The sequence below is a fragment of the Triticum dicoccoides genome, chromosome 3A (assembly GCF_002162155.2).
Source record: "Triticum dicoccoides isolate Atlit2015 ecotype Zavitan chromosome 3A, WEW_v2.0, whole genome shotgun sequence".
NCBI classification, from domain to species: domain Eukaryota; kingdom Viridiplantae; phylum Streptophyta; class Magnoliopsida; order Poales; family Poaceae; genus Triticum; species Triticum dicoccoides.
In genome coordinates this window covers 760,586,266-760,602,369 of record NC_041384.1, presented here as the reverse complement: position 1 = coordinate 760,602,369, position 16,104 = coordinate 760,586,266, and positions in this window count along the sequence as shown.

Here is a 16,104-nt window from a genome sequence, read left to right as displayed (position 1 = left end):
ATGCATAAAGGACAAACATCACATGCAATCAATATAAGTGATATGATATGGCCATCATCATCTTGTGATTGTGATCTCCATCTCTGAAGCACCGTCATGATCACCATCGTCACCAGTGCGACACCTTGATCTCCATTGTAGCATCGTTGTCGTCTCGCCAACTATTGCTTCTACGACTATCGCTACCGCTTAGTGATAAAGTAAAGCAATTACAGGGCGATTGCATTGCATACAATAAAGCGACAACCATATGGCTCCTGCCAGTTGCCGATAACTCCGTTACAAAACATGATCATCTCATACAATAAATATAGCATCATGTCTTGACCATATCACATCACAACATGCCCTGCAAAAACAAGTTAGACGTCCTCTACTTTGTTGTTGCAAGTTTTACGTGGCTGCTACGGGCCGAGCAAGAACCATTCTTACCTACGCATCAAAACCACAATGATAGTTCGTCAAGTTAGTGATGTTTTAACCTTCTCAAGGACCGGGCATAGCCACACTCGGTTCAACAAAAGTTGGAGAAACTGACACCCGCCAGCCACCTATGTGCAAAGCACGTCGGTAGAACTAGTCTCGCGTAAGCGTACACGTAATGTCAGTCCGGGCCGCTTCATCCAACAATACTGCCGAACCAAAGTATGACATGCTGGTAAGCAGTATGACTTGTATCGCCCACAACTCACTTGTGTTCTACTCGTGCATATAACATCTACGCATAAACCAGGCTCGGATGCCACTGTTGGGGAACGTAGTAATTTCAAAAAAAATCCTACGCACACACAGGATCATGGTGATGCATAGCAACGAGAGGGGAGATTGTTGTCTACGTACCCTCGTAGACCGTAAGCAGAATCGTTTATCAATGCGGTTGATGTGGTCGTACACCTTCACGATCCGTCTCGATCAAGTACCGAATGTACGACACCTCCGTGTTCAGCACACGTTCAGCTCAATGACGTCCTCGCCTTCTTGATCCAGCAAGAGGGGCGAAGTAGTAGATGATTTCTGGCAGCATGACGGCGTGGTGACGGTGTTGGTGAAGAACAATCTCCGCAGGGCTTTGCCTAAGCACTACGAAAACTATGACGGAGGATAAACTAGATGGGACGGGGTAGCCGGCACTTGGCTTGGTGTTTCTTGATGTGTCTTGGGTGCTAGCCCTACCCCTCTATTTATATGTTGAGCCTTGGGGTCGAAACTTGGAGTAAAAGCCTCCACAAAGTCGGTTTCACCCGAAAGGCAAGAGTCCTTCTTGGACTCCAGGGCCAGACGCCAGGGTTCCCGGCGTCTGGACCCAGACGCCAGGGATCCTGGCGTTTGGCCCCTGGACTTCGCAAAACTTCCTTTTGCGCTTTCCAAAAACCTTGTGGGCTTTCCCCTTGGCCCCAATAAAGTGTTCTCGTACCCAAACATTTCGGGAAACATCCGGAACCCCTTCCCGTGAATTCTGGAACCCTTCCGGAGCCAAACACTATTATCCCATATATCAAACTTTATCTCCGGACCATATCGGAGTTCCTCGTCATGTCCGTGATCTTATCCGGAACTCCGAACAACATTCGGTTACCAACATACATAACTCATAAATACTATATCATCGATGAACGTTAAGCATGCGGGCCCTATGGGTTCGAGAACTATGTAGACATGACCGAGATATTTCTCTGGTCAATAACCAATAGCGGAACCTGGATGCCCATATTGGCTCCTACATATTCTACGAAGATCTTTATCGGTCGAACCGCATAACAACATACATTGTTCCCTTTGTCATCGGTATGTTACTTGCCTAAGATTCGATCGTCGGTATCTCAATACCTAGTTCAATCTTGTTACCGGCAAGTCACTTTACTCGTTCCGCTATACATCATCCCGCAACTAACTCATTAGTTACAAATGCTTGTAAGGCTTATAGTGATGTGCATTACAGAGTGGGCCCAGAGATACCTCTGTGACAATCGGAGTGACAAATCCTAATCTCGAAACACGCCAACTCAACAAGTACCTTCGGAGACACCTGTAGAGCAACTTTATAATCACCCAGTTATGTTGTGACATTTGGTAGCACACAAAATGTTCCTCCTGTAAACGGAAGTTGCATAATCTCATAGTCATAGGAACATGTATAAGTCATGAAGAAAGTAATAGCAACAAACTAAACGATCAAGTGCTAAGCTAACAGAATGGGTCAAGTCAATCACATCATTCTCCTAATGATGTGATCCCGTTTAATCAAATGATAACGCATGTCTATGGTTAGGAAACATAACCATCTTTGATCAATGAGCTAATCAAGTAGTGGCATACTAGTGACACTATGGTTGTCTATGTATTCACACATGTATCATGTTTCCGGTTAATACAATTCTAGCATGAATAATAAACATTTATCATGAAATAAGGAAATAAATAATAACTTTATTATTGCCTCTAGGGCATATTTCCTTCAGCCCCTGGCTTTGAGGTGCACCCCCTGCATGTGGCGCCTCCTACAGCCGCCATGCTGGCGCCCCCGGCGACCCCGGTGCCCCCAGCCCCTTCGGCGCATGTGGCCGGTCCGGTCACCCGCGGCTGTACTGGCATTTTTCGCCTGAGCTCGCGCTACGCCTCGGATGACTATGTCCATGCGGCGTCCACCTCTAAGCCATTGTTGTTGCCGTCTTCCGTTCGAGCCTCTCTTTGTGACCCGCTCTGGATGGCTGCGATGCAAGAGGAGTTTCACGCCCTGTTGCACTGTAGCGACCAGACCTCAAACGGTCCAATCTCTGTGCTCCGATGTCATCCCTGGATCAGTAATGCTGACACCACACAGTACTTGAAGGGTTTATAACAGAGTAGCAATCACACACTTATTACATCGAGTGTCTCAATAGAAAAATTATTACAATAAATATGGCTTAAGGCCATCTAATAACGATAACAGCGGAAGGCTTGGAAGATACGTGAGTTCATCAACTCCAACGGCATCACTGAGTATAGAACCACGACCTAAAACTCCTTAATCATCGTCTGAAAAAGTCTACAACATTAAAGTTGCAGCCCGAAAATGGGTCAGCACATGGAATATGCTGGCAATGTAACACGTAGAGAGTAATGGAATGAAACAGCTATACTATATGCATATTTGGCTGGTGGAAAGCTCTATGGTTACAGTTTTGCGTAAAGCCAATTTTTTCCTACAACAAAAGAATAAATTTTTATTTAACTATTATGGTGATTGTTGAACATTGAGAATGGTTGACAGCATCCTCAATCCCAATTAAGTAACATCATTAAACAAACCCATCAAATTAAATTTTAAAGTAACATGTTGAGATTCACATGATAATCCAGGTACTAGATACTCAAGATGTCCATAACTGGGGATACGGCTAATCATGATTAGTTTATATACTCTGCAGAAGTTTGCGCACTTTGCCCCACAAGACTCGATCGTCTCTGTTTGGATTCTCTCACTACACGGTGTTTGAGAAACGGATGACCGAGACATAGTCTCTCAGAAGCGCTAGCACCTTACGATGGGTAGACCGTACCACCTACATCCCCTACATCTGCTAGTCTACCACTGTAACAGTTCGCACGACTTAGTCAACTATGCTAGAGCCCATAATAGCTTGTGGCTGCACACGGAAGTTTCTAGCATGAAAAATCTCATGATCCCTTTGAGCCTGGGTGGCGGTCCAAAAGAAAATAGGCAATCCTGGAATACCCAGGTACCTCAATCCACCCAGATGTGTATTTAAGTTTCCACCTTAGATAAACCATTGGTTTAAAAATCTCACATCTGTCATGGATATCACTCACCCAATCCACGTGTACTAGCATAGTATAGCAAAAATAAGCAAACGTAGAAGTAACTCTCAAAGGTTTGATAATAAACAGATAATATATACTACCTCAACTACTTCCCAAACCCACAATTTAATTAGATCCTAATCATGCAATGTATAAGGGTTGATCTAATGCAATAAAACTGGGTAGTAGAGGGTATGATCAAAGTGTTACTTGCCTTGCTGATGATCCGCGAAACTTAGTGATTCGAAGTAACAAGCGGCGCACTCTGGGTACTCTATCGCAAACAAACAAGCATACAATAAGTACTCAACTAATGCACAGGTAAAACTCAAATAAGAGATCTAACCAGAAAGTTTAACTTAAGAACTCCAGTTGGCAAAAAGAATCAAATCGAACGAAGCAACGAAACACAAACGACAAAAGAAACAGACTTCATTTACTATTCTGGATCTAGGGCAATTTTTACAGTGGCAAAAACTTGTTTAAGTTGGTTAAACGGAAAGGGGGTTTCGAGACAAACTCCAGATGCTTGAATCGCCTGATTCCGATAAACGAGCGAAAAGTTATACTAAAACGAAAATCGAATCAGAAATCGCGATCAGAAAAATCGCGGATTTAATCCGAGAAAAAGAAAAATGACGAACAGTCTAACGAACGAACGTTCGTTAACTGGATCTAAACGACGAACACGTTCATTAAAATGAACGAAGGAGCGAACGCTCGCTAATTTGTCTAAGCCGAAAAAACCGTTCTAATAAAAAAACGAATCTAAAAAAATAAACCGCGGCTTTAAAGAAAACCGCCGGCGACGGCGGCTACCTCGGGCGGCCGGTCCGGCGAGCGGCGAGGCGGCGGGCGGCGGCGCGGGCGGCATCGGGGCTAGGGTTTCGGCCTGGGTGAGCTGACTCGGGCCCCGGGAGGCGGCTTATAAGGGCTGCCCCGGGCGGAGTCCTGCTCGGTTACGGCCCGGAGTCGGTTCGCGTTTTTTTTAATAATAACGTGCATAAAAATAAATAAAAGAAATACTAAACGGACTCCAAAAATCCCGAAATAAATTTTCCCCGGCTTCTAAAATCGAGCCGCACATGACGAACATTTATTTGGGGCCTAAATGCAATTTTGAAAAACGTGCATTTTTCCTATTTCAAATAAAATAGCAAATAAAACCAAATAAAATCTTATTTGATTTTTTTAATTAAATCCTCAATATTTCTTTATTTTGGGAAATTCATCTTATTCCCTCTCTCATATTTTTGTGATAGAAATTTATTGAAGATAAAATAAATAAAATCAAATGACCCTATTTTCAAATTTTGAGACAACTCAAATATGAAAATAACGAAATCCCCAACTCTCTCCGATGGTCCTTGAGTTGAGAAAAATTTCTAGGATCAACCAAACTGCAATAAATATGATATGCAATGATGATCTAGTGTATAACATTCCAAATTGAAAATTTGGGATGTTACAAACCTACCCCCCTTAAGATGAATCTCGCCCTCGAGATTCGGATTGGCTAGAAAATAGGTGAGGGTGGTCCTTCAGCAAATTTTCCTCTCGTTCCCAGGTGGCTTCATCCTCCATGTGGTGGCTCCACTGAACCTTGCAAAACTTGATAACCTTGATGCGGGTGACTCGACTGGCATACTCTAGAATCTTAACTGGTTCCTCCTCATAAGTCAAATCACTGTCCAACTTTATTGCTTCCAGTGGTACCGTATCTCTCAGTGGTATGTCAGCCATCTCCGCATGGCAGTTCTTCAACTGGGATACATGAAATATGTCGTGAACTCCTGATAATCCTTCGGGCAATTCCAACTTGTAGGCTACTTCTCCCATACGTTCCAATACTTTGTATGGGCCTACAAAACATGGTGCCAACTTTCCCTTAGCTCCAAAGCGCTTAACTCCTCGAAGTGGTGATACTCGAAGATAAACTCGATCTCCTTGCGTTTAGAATCTGCATAACTCTTCTACCTGGATTGAGCTACCTTTAGCCTGTCGCGAATTAATTTCACTTTCTGTTCAGATTCCTTTATCAGATCCGGTCCAAACAACTGGCGATCTCCAACTTCATCCCAGGTCAATGGGGTCCTGCACCTCCTTCCGTACAGGGCTTCGATAGGGGCCATCTTCAAACTGGATTGATAACTGTTGTTGTAAGAGAACTCTGCATATGGCAAATTCTCATCCCAACTAGATCCGTAATGTAGCGCACAAGCTCTTAGCATATCCTCCAAGATCTGGTTGACTCTCTCAGTCTGTCCATCTGTTTGCGGGTGGAAAGCTGTGCTAAACTCTAGTCTGGTTCCCAAAGTCTCATGCAACTGATTCCAGAACTTTAAAGTAAACTGGGTTCCTCTATCCGATACAATGCTCCTTGGAACTCCATGCAGACATACGATCCTGGTCATGTATATCTTTCCCAACTTAGCACTGGTATAGGTAGTCTTCACTGGAATGAAATGAGCTACCTTTGTCAAACGATCGACTACAACCCATATCGAGTCATAGCCTGAACGTGTTCTGGGCAATCCTGTAATAAAATCCATGCCTAGCTTATCCCACTTCCATTCAGGTATTGGCAATGGTTGTAGCAATCCTGCTGGCTTCTGATGCTCTGCCTTCACTCTCTGACATACATCACAAACTGCTACGTACTCCGCAATATCCTTCTTCATTCCGGTCCACTAGAAAATATCCTTCAAATCCAAATACATCTTGGTATTTCCTAGGTGAATCGAGTATGGTGAGTCATGGGCCTCTTGCAGAATTAGTTTCCTGATCTCCGAATCATTTGGTACATAGACACGGTCTTCAAACCATAAGGTATCGTGCTCATCCTCACGAAATCCCTTAGCTTTTCCTTTTTCAAATTTTCTCTTTGATAGAAGCAATCTCCTTGTCAGTCCTTTGGGCTTCTCTGATTTTATCCATCAAAGTAGACTGAATCTCCAATGCTGCTACATAGCCTCTAGGGACTATTTCTAAACATAACTCTCGAAGATTTTTGGCTAAATCCTTTGGTAATTCTCCCGTCATTAGGGTGTTGACATGGCTCTTACGCCTTAATGCGTCAGCTACTACGTTAGCCTTTCCGGGTGATAATGCAATTTCATATCATAATCCTTGATGAGCTCCAACCATCTCCTTTGTCTGAGGTTCAACTCCTTCTGTGTGAAAATATACTTCAGACTCTTATGATCCGTGTACACTTCGCAATGGTTTCCAATCAGAAAATGTCTCCAAGTCTTCAGTGCATGCACTACGGCTGCTAACTCCAAATCATGCATAGCATAATTCAACTCATGAGGCTTAAGCTGTCGTGAGGCATATGAAACAACTCTCCCTTCCTGCGTAAGCACTGCTCCAAGTCCTCGACGTGAAGCATCGCAATATACCTCATAATCCTTGGTCTGGTCTGGCAAAATCAACACTGGTGAAGTAACCAAACGTTTCTTCGACTCCTGAAAACTAGCCTCACATTCCTCTGTCCATAAGAACTTGGTATCCTTCTTCAACAACTCAGTCATAGGCTTCGCAATCTTTGAGAAATTCTCAATAAACCTTCGGTAGTATCCTGCGAGTCCAAGAAAACTCCGGATCTCTCCCACGGTGGTTGGTGCTTCCTACTTGGACATGGTTTCAACTTTAGTGGGATCTACTGCTATACCTTCTCCGAATATAACGTGTCCGAGAAATCCAACTTCCTTCAACCAAAATTCACATTTGCTAAACTTGGCATATAGTTGATGTTCCCTGAGCTTTCCAAGAACCAAACGCAAATGTTCCTTATGCTCTTCTTCGTTCTTTGAGTAAACCAGGATATCATCAATGAACACTACGACGAACTTATCCAAGAACTCCATAAACACATTGTTCATCATGTTCATAAAATATGCAGGTGCGTTAGTCAGACCAAATGACATAACGGTATACTCGTACAGCCCATAACTGGTGGTAAAAGCCGTCTTGGGTATATCCTGTTCCCGAATCTTCAACTGGTGGTATCCTGATCGCAGATCGATCTTGGAAAATACCTTAGCTCCTTGCAATCGATCAAACAGATCATTGATCATCGGTAGTGGGTACTTGTTCTTGATGGTTACTTCATTCAATCCTCGATAATCGACAACCATCCTTAACGATCCATCCTTCTTCTCCACTAGAAGTATTGGCGATCCCCAAGGTGAAGAACTTGGGCGAATATAACCTTTATCTAGTAACTCCTTAATTTGCTTCTTAATTTCCACCAAATCCTTTGCAGGCATCCTATATGGTCTCTTTGATATTGGCCCTGTGCCTGGCAATAGCTCAATCAAAAATTCAATATCTCTATCCGGTGGCATGCCTAGCAACTCTTCTGGAAATACTTCGGGGAAATCCTTCACTACTGGTACTTCTTCCTGCACAACTCCTGTTAAGAAATTTACTTGAGTCCTCTTTGGCACATGTCGGGATACATACTTGATCCTTCTCCCTTCTGGGGTGGTAAGCAAAATTGACTTACTAGCACATTCAATATTCCCATCATACTTTGATAACCAATCAATGCCTAATATCACATCCAATCCTTGGGATTCCAATAATATTAGGTCTGAGGGAAAAACATAGTTACCAATCCTTAATGGTAACCGATCACACCATAGACTAGCCATATATTCTGCTCCAGACGAGGTTACTAACATGGGTGACCTAAGGGCTTGGGTTGGCAGTTTATACTTATCCACAAATCCCCTTGATATGTATGAATGCGATGCACCAGTATCGAAAAGAACGAGTGCAGTAAATGACTTAACCAAAAACTTAACGATTACTGCATCCGGCTGCTCTTCAACCTCCTCCACATTAACGTGGTTCACCTGTCCCCTGTTAAAAGGGTTCGGCTTCTTCCCAGAGCTTCCATTGCCATTTCCATTCTGTGATTCAGGACATTCATTGGCATAATGTCTGGTCTTCTGGCATTTAAAGCAAGTGACTTGGGTCAGGTCTTTCTTGGCTGGGGTTGATGGGTTGGTGCGGTTCTGGCCGTTGCTTCTCCATTCCCATTACCATTCCTGGGGCCATTGTGATTGTGCGAGCTTCCTCCTCTATGGGTATGCTGAAAATATCCTCCCAGTCTAGGGGTAAATCGTGGCTTCTGCTGAGCTTCTGAACTATACTTTCCTTGTGCATACTTCCTCTTGCGATTTTCAATTTGCTGCTGCTTCCCTTCAATCATAAGAGCGCGATCTACCAACTCCTGGTAGTTATTGAAGGTTGCTACCATCAACTGCATGCTCAACTCATCATTCAGTCCTTCCAGAAACTTCTCCTGCTTAGCGGCATCCATAGCAACGTCATCTGGGGCATAACGTGCTAGCTTACTAAAGTCCTCCACATACTGGCCAACTGTCCGTCCTCCTAGGCGCAAGTTGCGAAACTCTCGCTTCTTCATGGCCATAGCTCCTGCTGAAACATGGGCAGTTCGAAAAGCCTGCTGAAACTGGTCCCATGTGACAATACCGACAGGGAAAGTGGCTGTGAAATTCTCCCACCATGATGATGCGGGTCCTTCAAGCTGATGTGCGGCAAACTTCACCTTCTCCGCATCCGTGCATCCTGCTGTGGTCAACTCTCTAGCTGTCTTGCGGAGCCAATCATCTACTACTATCGGCTCGGTGCTACTGGAAAACACCGGCGGTTCATCCTAAGAAAACGGGCTAAGTGATCAACATGTGGTGGTGGTGGTGGTGGGTTGTTGTTGTTGTTCACTTGATTCTGATTCTGGACTAGCAACTGCATCAATGTGTTCTGCTGCTGGATCAACTGGGTGTGCTCCAGTGGAAAGGTAAATCCGGGGTCACGTCTCGGAGGCATCTGAGGGTTTAGAAAAGATGAGATTTAAGAATAGAGGGGGTCTAAAGAGAAAACCCTACCCATATGCACATGAGGCAAAAGCAAACAATTCACTTCATTCAATCAAACAAGGGCATACAATTGATCTAACTATCGCAAAAGTGCTCGGACTACTATATTTACATGGTGGACTACTACTACTGATTAGGTGGTCTACTAGAAATATTCTTCGGTTGCAGACTCCATGATATCTGCTCCAGCTTCATCAACATAGTCATCATCGCTATCATCTATATCCGAGTCGGTGTCATCGATGATGATGTAATCTTCCGGGCGAATCTCCTTGGGTTCTTCATCTTCATCTACTGGTGTAGGGCCTCCCATAAATATTACAATCTTCTTGATCAGATTGTCATTCTTCCCCACTAATACTTCGATTTCCTCTTCATAATCTTCACGTGTAGCCTTGAGTTCTTCCTCCAGTTCCTTGATTCTTGTCCTTGCCTTCTTCAGGTCTATCATGTCGGCGCACATCTGATTCTCATGACGTCGAATGTGCTGGTTTAACTCCTGGATAAAAGCTGCAATTGATCTATCCTTTCTGGTGCTAATCATCTCCCAGTGCTCATCTCGGCGCCCACAAATCTGGTAGATAGTATCCTTGAGATCATTGCATTAGGCTTCTCCAATGCGTCCCATGGCGATGTGAGCTGCCATGCTCTTTGCTAGACTCCAAGTTGGTGCATCAAAAGAAAACTCTATGGGCTCGGTGACTGGCGTGAACGTCCTTCCTAGAACTTGAACTTGAATCATCCAGCGCTCTTCTCCAGGTAAAGTGGCGTTGTAGGTTCCGGTGAAGCTTAGTACTCCTATGTTCAGGTATCTAGTGACTTCCTTCAAGTGACGTCCAAAGGGTGTATCTTCGTCCGGTTGTGTGAACTTGTTCCTTGCATCCGCCATCCTAAAGAATAGAAAAGAGGAGAGGCCAGAAGAGAAGAGTGAGTAGTGATCTAGGTCTTTAGCATAGTGGTCGTGTCTTACAGTCAACGTGTGCTCTGATACCATCTTGTAGCGACCAGACCTCAAACGGTCCAATCTCTGTGCTCCGGTGTCATCCCTGGATCAGTAATGCTGACACCACACAGTACTTGAAGGAAAAAATAACAGAGTAGCAATTGCACACTTATTACATCGAGTGTCTCAGTAGAGAACTTATTACAATAAATATGGCTTAAGGCCATCTAATAACGATAACAGCGGAAGGCTTGGAAGATACGTGAGTCCATAAACTCCAACGGCATCACTGAGTATAGAACCACGACCTAAAACTCCTTAACCGTCGTCTGAAAAAGTCTACAACATTAACGTTGCAGCCCGAAAATGGGTCAGCACATGGAATATGCTGGCAATGTAACACGTAGAGAGTAATGGAATGAAACAACTATATTATATGCATATTTGGCTGCTGGAAAGCTCTATGGTTACAGTTTTGCGTAAAACCAATTTTTCCCTACTGCAAAGGAATAAATTTTTATTTAACTATTATGGTGGTTGTTGAACATTGAGAATGGTTGACAGCATCCTCAATCCCAATTAAGTAACATCATTAAACAAACCCATCAAATTAAATTTTATAGTAACATGTTGAGATTCACATGATAATCCAGGTACTAGATACTCAAGATGACCATAACTGGGGACATGGCTAATCATGATTAGTTTATACACTCTGCAGAGGTTTGCGCAGTTTTCCCCACAAGACTCGATCGCCTCCGTTTGGATTCTCGCACTACACGGTGTTTGAGAAACGGATGACCGAGACAGTCTTTTAGAAGCGCTAGCACCTTATGATGGGTAGACCGTACCACCTACATCCCCTACATCTGCTAGTTTACCACTGTAAGAGTTCGCACGACTTAGTCAACTATGCTAGAGCCCATAATAGCTTGTGGCTGCACACGGAAGTTTCTAGCATGAAAAATCTCATGATCCCTTTGAGCCTGGGTGAAGGTACCTCAATCCACCTAGATGTGTATTTAAATTGCCACCTTAGATAAACCATTGATTTAAAAATCTCACATCTGTCATGGATATCACTCACCCAATCCATGTCTACTAGCATAGCATAGCAAAAATAAGCAAACGTAGAAGTAACTCCCAAAGGTTTGATAATAAACTGGTAATAGGTACTACATCAACTACTTCCCAAACCCACAATTTAATTAGATCCTAATCATGCAATGTATAAGGGTTGATCTAGTGCAATAAAACTGGGTAGTAGAGGGTATGATCAAAGTGTTACTTGCCTTGCTGATGATCCGCGAAACTTAGTGATTCGAAGTAACAAGCGGCGCGCTCCGGGTACTCTATCGCAAACAAACAAGCATACAATAAGTACTCAACTAATGCACAGGTAAAACTCAAATAAGAGATCTAACCAGAAAGTTCAACTTAAGAACTCCGGTTGGCAAAAATAATCAAATCGAACGAAGCAACGAAAGACAAACGACAAAAGAAACAGACTTCGTTTACTATTCTTGATCTAGGGCAATTTTTACAGTGGCAAAAACTTGTTTAAGTTGGCTAAACGGAAAGAGGGTTTCGAGACGAACTCCAGGCGCTTGAATCGCCTGATTCGGATAAATGAGCGAAAAGTTATACTAAAACGAAAATCGTATCAAAAATCGCGATCAAAAAAATTGTGGATTTAATCCGAGAAAAAGAAAAACGACAAACAGTCTAATGAACGAACGTTCGTTAACTGGATCTAAACGACGAACACGTTCGTCAAAACGAACGAACGAGCGAACGCTCACTAATTAGTCTAAACCGAAAAAAGCGTTCTAATAAAAAAACGAATCTAAAAAAATAAACCACGGCTTTAAAAAAACTGGGCGGTTTTCTAAAGAAAATCGCCGACGAGGGCGGCTACCTCGGGCGGCGGGTCCTGTGAGCGGCGAGGCGGCGGCGGGCGGCGGCGGCGCGAGGCGGCGGCGCGGGCGGCGGATCGGGGCTAGGGTTTCGGCCCGGTGGGCTGACTCGGGCCCCGGGCGGCGTCTTATAAGGGCTGCCCCGGGCGGAGTCCCGCTCGGGTACGGCCCAGAGTCGGTTCGCGTTTTTTTAATAATAACACGCAGAAAAACAAATAAAAGAAATACTAAACAAACTCCCAAAATCCCTAAATAAATTTTCCCTGGCTTCTAAAATCAAGCCGCACAGGATGAACATTTATTTGGGGCCTAAATACAATTTTGAAAAACGCGCATTTTTTTCCTAATTCAAATAAATAGCAAATAAAACCAAATAAAATCTTATTTGATTTTTTATTAAATCCTCAATATTTCTTTATTTTGGGAAAGTCATTTTATTCCCTCTCTCATATTTTTATGATAGAAATTTATTGAAGATAAAATAAATAAAATCATATGACCCTATTTTCAAAATTAGAGACAACTCAAATATGAAAATAACGAAATCACCAACTCTCTCCGTTGGTCCTTGAGTTGAGAAATGCAATAAATATGATATGCAATGATGATCTAGTGTATAACATTCCAAATTGAAAATTTGGGATGTTACATGCACAACTGAACGTGGCAGCTTGTTAACCATCCCCAGCACGCCAATGTGATTACCGGGAAGTGGGTCTTTAAACACAAGCTCCGTCCCGATGGTACCCTTGATCGCTACAAACCACGCTAGGTCGTCCGTGGCTTCCGACAGCATGCTGGCATCGACTTCATCGACACATTCGCTCCGGTCATCAAGCCCAGCACGATACGCACGGTTCTCCACCTTGCGGTCTCCCGTTCTTGGCCGGTGCACCAGATGGACGTCTCCAACGCCTTCCTCCATGGTCACCTAGAGTAGCAGGTCTTCTACCAGCAGCACACTGGGTTTGTTGACCCGGCGCTTCCCGACCATGTGTGCCTGCTTTCGCGGTCCTTGTATGGACTCAAGCAGGCTCTGCGTGCTTGGTACCACTGCATCACAGCGTTTCTCCACCAGCTTGGGTTCCGCTCCACCCGCTCGGATGCCTCGCTCGTCGTCTATCATTAGGGCTCTGACACGGCCTACTTTTTTGCTCTATGTCGACGACATCATCCTGACGGCATGTACAGCTGGTCTCCTCAGTCAGCTTACGGCTCGTCTTCGCGCTGAGTTTGTCATCAAGGACTTGGGTCCTTTGCACAACTTCCTCGGTGTTGAGGTGTTGTGCCGTCCGGATGGATTCTTCCTTCATAAGCGGAAGTATGCTCATGAGCTCCTGGAGCGGGCCAACATGCTTAACTGCAAGCCCGCTGCTACGCCTGTTGATACGAAGGCCAAGCTTTCTGCACGGATGGTTCTCCTACTTCAGATGCTGCTTTTTATTGGTCTATTATTGGTGCTCTTCAGTACCTCACTTTAACTCGACCGGAGATCCAGTATGTCATGCAGTAGGTGTGTCTTCATATGCATGCTCCTCGCGATGTTCACTGGGCTGTTGTCAAACGGATTCTCCGCTATGTCTGTGGCACCATGGATCTTGGTGTCACGCTTCATGCCTCCGCCGACACTGCCCTCACCGCCTACTCCAATGCAGACTGGGCGGGCTGCCCTGACACTCGTCGCTCCACCTCGCGCTATTGTGTCTACCTTGGACCCTCACTTATCTCGTGGTCATCCACGCGACAGCTTACGGTCTCTCGTTCCAGTGCTGTGGTTGAGTATCGTGCGGTGGCCAACACCGTCGCCGAGTGTTCGTGGCTTCGCCAGCTGCTTCAGGAGCTCTCTTGCCCTGTTGATCGTGCCACGGTGGTCTATTGCGACAATGTCTCGGCGGTCTGCCTCTCTGCTAACCCGGTGCATCATCGACGGACCAAGCATATTGAGTTGGATATTCATTTTGTTCGGGAACAGGTGGCTCTCGGCCATATTCGTGTTTTACACGTCCCTACTTCCCAACAATTTGCAGATATCATGACCAACGACTTGCCTACGGCATCATTTGAGGAGTTCCGGTCCAGTCTTTGCGTCAGCGCAGTGCCGCTTCGACTGCGCGGGGGGGGGGTGAGTATATGTGTTGTGCATATTTGTGTATTGGGCCCACCTCCTAGTTGCCTTGTATAGTTGAGGTCGTGGCCTACTCCTGTACATCACATATACGTGCGTTTGCACCTGAGGAGTACAAGACATAATTCCCACATCATACACCTTTGCAAGGGGAGCTTATTGTCTCGTGTAACCAAACGTCGGACCAGAGGCTATCACCCCTGCAACAAGCAAATCGAACCAACACATTCAACAAAACAATGATGCACGAATGTCGACACTGATTGATCAAGCCAGGTGGATAGATCAAACATCCCTGAAGTCCGCCGCAACAGTCGTCGCCCACCACTCTACCAACCTAGTTCACATAACCATCCACTTGAAATAATCATCATTATATTTGAACTAAAATTCTTATAAGTTGAATCCGAAGGCCCTCATATAGACTAGAAACCTTAATTGTTAACCTCAAAAGGAAGGAAATGGGTCCCGACTTGATGTGATGAATAGCACCACAGTGACAGAGCGAGGGAGCAGACGGTTGGTTACACACGTACCTTGTCGTCGATGTTGTATCATCGAGTAGGGTGAGATATGGGTGGTGCTCTTTGAGATCCGGTTTGGATAGCAAAGGTTTCCCTGCCTTTTCCCGAAGGAGCAACCCTGAGTTATCGAATCCACGAGAGGATGTGCACTATGACATGGCTCTAACAAGTTCTTATAAGAGAATTAAATTCAAGTTTTTGTAACCGGACCTTAACAACCTTAGGGGTGTAAATAGTAGAATTAAAATAAGCATGAGTATGAGTTCCTCATTCTTACAACCATATATTTGTGCTCGATATGTGAAAATATATTTTATAGAACTTATAGGATATGAGGATGTGCAAATTCTCTAAATGGTCGCTGGAAAAAACCTGAAATCTGTAAATGGTCGTTAACTCCACTATTGGATTGGGAGATGAGATACTTAAGGTGGTCACTGCAAATGTTTTGTTTTATACCTAACTGTTAATAGGGTTTTTTTCATAAAATATACATTAAGTGGCCTGAGATTGCTCCACCAGATCATGTGCCATCCATATCCAATCCAATGGCTTAGTCGGGTTTTCTGTTCTTGCACCATAGGCTCAACTTCTATTTTAGTGGCCCCTCAATTTTGGGCCGGCTTGAGTAATCAGGATTTAGGTGGGCAATGCGATTTATATTGGTCGGCTTAGATCCAAGTAAGCCACCCTGCTCCGCTCTTCTTTGTTTTCCCCCATTTCTTTCCTTTTTGTTGTGGTATAATACTAGAGCAACTTTAGCTTAAACCAAAACTTTACACTAACTAGAATAATAGAGCAAGTTTGATGAGGTGAGGTCAGTGCCCACCAATTTTTTTGGTTGTAAAATGTTAGATTTATGGAAATTTTTTGTAGTTACCAT